At 70.6% G+C, this 3,465-nt stretch overlaps 3 non-coding genes across 3 annotated transcripts; 1 reads left to right on the plus strand and 2 right to left on the minus strand.

Moving 5' to 3' along the window:
- Nucleotides 1–332: 332 nt before the first annotated feature.
- H696_00059 lies at nt 333–405 on the minus strand. Its single transcript has one exon. It is a non-coding gene; the product is annotated as a tRNA-Phe (tRNA).
- A 295-nt stretch (nt 406–700) lies between these two features.
- Nucleotides 701–772, minus strand: H696_00060. Its single transcript has one exon. It is a non-coding gene; the product is annotated as a tRNA-Pro (tRNA).
- A 129-nt stretch (nt 773–901) lies between these two features.
- Nucleotides 902–989, plus strand: H696_00061. Its single transcript has one exon. It is a non-coding gene; the product is annotated as a tRNA-Tyr (tRNA).
- Nucleotides 990–3,465: the final 2,476 nt, after the last annotated feature.

Here is a 3,465-nt window from a genome sequence, read left to right on the forward strand (position 1 = left end):
GGCCCCTGCAGGGGGCGGGAGGGGGGAGGGGGGGGGACGCCCGGGGAAGGAGAGACACACGAGGGGCCAAGGAGGCCCGCGAGGGTGGGCGCGGGCCACACCGGTGGAGCTCGACGACGAGATGCGCCCTCCTGGCTCCCCCCCTCGCCGGCCGAGGGGGTGCAGCATGGATCGCCCCGAAAGGGCATATCCCCGCGCGCCGGCAGGAACGACGCTTGGCGGAGTGAAGCCTCGCCGCTGCGATGGGCTTGGAGAGAGAGAGAGAGAGAGAGCGAGAGAGCGAGAGCACGGCGCGCGAGTGGCTCTCTCTGGCGGGGAGGAAAAAGAGAAGCTGCCTCGAACCAGGATTGAACTGGTGACCTTGTGATCTTCAGTCACACGCTCTCCCAACTGAGCTATCGAGGCATGAAAGCGGGACACCGGAGGACGTACTTGGCGTTTCGGCAAAGGGGGCGGGGGGCCCGGGCCGCGCGGCCGAGGGTGTCGTCCGTGCTGTGGGCACGCACAGCGGGGGCGGGGCGTTTTTCGCCCTCTTTCATCCGTGTAGCCCCCCCTCCCCCACCCCATGTGCATGCCCCGGCAGGCGCCTGTCCCGACCGGGAGGCCGGGACAAAAAGTCTTGCGCACACACACTGTCCCACCGGCAAGGGGCGCGACCGGTCCCGGAAACCGGAAAGAGCGCAAAAGTAGCAAAAGAATGGGGGAGATCCGGGAATCGAACTCGGGACCTCTCGCACCCGAAGCGAGAATCATACCACTAGACTAATCTCCCACCGCTGGAGGAGGGGCACCACGATGTTGTATTGATACCTTCGGCTGGGGACGCGGGTCGTGTGACCAGCCGCCCACCCCGGCGCATGATCTTCCCGGTTAAATGGGCATTGTGCGCAGCGTCCGTCAACCAACCATAGCTCAATTGGTAGAGCATCAGACTGTAGTGGTAAAAAGCAATTATCTGAGGGTCGCTGGTTCGATTCCGGCTGGTTGGATGTCCTTTTGCGCGTGCGCCCGCGAGTTAACTGGGCTCCCTCTTCGGGCATTCCTGGATCACACCATTTCGGGTGTGACACCCCGGTTGTACCCTCTCTAATCGCAGATTCCGGCCCCGCGGCGCTGGCGCTCCAAGACGACAGCGTCCCCCGACGGCAGGGGGCAGCGGGGGCGATCACCCGGGGGGGCGGCGGCGGCCCACACGACACATGGGCGCGGCCTGCGCACATGGGGGGGGGGGGGGGCGGCGCGGGGGGCAGGGGAGTGCGCTGAACGCCGCAAGAGCGGGGAGGGGGGGAGCTCGGCCCGACGCGGGGTCCGCCTGCCGGCAACACCTCTGGCCATGATGTTGTCTGGCCGCCTTTTGCGTGTGTGCATATGCCGAGGCAGACAAGTCCGGCGGCCGGGGGGGGGGGGACGAGACATGCAAGAGGGGCTTGAGAAGTGTCCGGAAGAGGCGGCGACCACAGGTGCGGCCAGCAAGGACTCTCGCGAAGCGGCCGACCTGGCAGCCACCCCCACACAAGCAGGCCGAAATATCGCCACGGGTCCTCCCCCCCCCCCCCCCCCCCCGGAGGGACCTCCGGCCCGGAGTCAGGGGGCATGGCCCGTTCACGCATCGGGCGCCGGCGCGCGGATTCCAGGTGACGCGGGAATCTGGTGGATTTCTCGACGTGCCGAGGGGGTGCTCGCAGGTTCGCTCGTCTTCTCTCGAAGCCGGCGGCCATGGCCGCGGGGGGCAGGAAACCCGGGGAGGCGGGCGCCGGGGGCGCAGGAAGGAAGGGCCGCCCGCGCCGCCCCATCCCGCGCGAACCCGGCGCGGGGGGCCTCTCACACGCCCATCGGGCAGCGGCCATCCCGGGGGGGATGCGGCCAATCCCCAGCGCGAAAAGGACACCGCCCGGGGGCGGGCGGGCCAGGGCCGACCAGCACCCCCGGCCGGCGAGAGGGCCCGGAGCAGCAGCAGCAGCAGCAGCATTGTTGTTGTTGTTGTTTTCCCCCCCCCCCCTCCCTCCGTCGTCCAACTTGGTGGGCGGGGTCCGGCACGCGGGATTCCGACCGCCTCGCGCCGGTCCCCGACGAGAGTGGGGCAAGGCCGGGTCCAGTGTGTGTTGGCCGCGTCCTCGGGCACACTCATGGCATATTAAATATGACTCAATGTGGCCCGCGCACTCCCGTTGCCCGAGGAAAGATCGCCGGGCCCCCTCCCTTGCGGGGACCGCCCGGCCCCGGATGCCGAGGTGCCCCCCCGCCGGCCGGCCAGCCCCCTGGTTGCTTTCTGGGGTGTCACCCGGTGGCGGACGTCCTCCAACGGTGCGCGGGGGTTGAGGACGCCGAGGGAGCTCCCCGCCCGGGGAGAGCCAGGTGCGTGTGTGTGTGTGTGTGTGCCTGCGGGTGCCGGAGGCGTGCCCGCGCGCGCATCGATTGCTCCCCGAACTCGCCCCCTGGCGCGCACATGGCCCCCACTGCGGGCCCGCCCCCCAAAATGGGGCCACCCGGCGAGGCTCCCTTCGCCTGGAAATATGCCCGCGCCCCGGCGGCCGCCTCTCGCGCCCATCGGCGCCAAGTTCGTGAGCCTGCACGAATGCCCGGCCGGCCGTGTTCCCACGTCAAGCACCCGGGCCGGGGGGTGCCGGACCTGCCCATGGCGCGCCACGCGCTTCATATCTCCCCGCCGCGGCTCCCCGCATCGGCGGCCCTTGATATAATGATGCGGGTGTCCTCCGTCCGCCGGGCGGGGGGGGGGGGGGCGATGCCTCACCGAGCCTGGTCGGCCGGGCACGGGGGGACGCCTGCCAACGGGGCCGGCCCGTGCGGGGAGAGGGGCCCAGCTGCACGGCAGGAGCCAGGCCGTGTGTGTGTGTGTGTGTGTGTGTGTGTGCCGCCCGTCCGACTACCGGTGACGGTCGGCGCGCGTTCCGGCCGCCGGACGTTTTCTACCCTGCCCTTCTTCCAACTGGCCGACCAGCATTCCGCCCCTCCCGGCCGGGCCGGGGCGACCTGCAGCCGGTGGTAGTTGCTGCCCGAGCCGAAGACCACGCAGGTCCCCCCCGCCCCCGGGCCCTCGGCTCGTTCGGGTCGTCACCGGCAAGCGGGGGGGGGGGGGATCCCCGGGGGCGGCGAGGCAGACCGGGCCCTCGCCGTCTTCCCCGGAGAGAGAGAGCGAGAGAGAGAGACACACACCCCGGCTCGCACTTCACGGGGCCCTACGGTGCCTTGCACCATTATTGTTTCTTTTCACGCTCTGGCAACCGCGTGCGCCGCCCGTGCCTTCGGCCAGCGTGAGAGCCGCCCGGGCCCTGGCCCACTTTCGGCCCCGTGAAATGAGCAGCGGGAGATCCTCTTGGCCCCTCGGCAGCCGGGGGTACTGGCGGCGGCCCGGCGGCCCGGGGCCCGGCGGAGCACACACACACACACGCACACTAGTTTGGACAAGGCTCGGTCCCCAGGCATGGAAGCCCCGCACCCCCGCCC

The sequence above is a fragment of the Fonticula alba genome, assembly GCF_000388065.1.
Source record: "Fonticula alba strain ATCC 38817 unplaced genomic scaffold supercont2.1, whole genome shotgun sequence".
NCBI classification, from domain to species: domain Eukaryota; order Rotosphaerida; family Fonticulaceae; genus Fonticula; species Fonticula alba.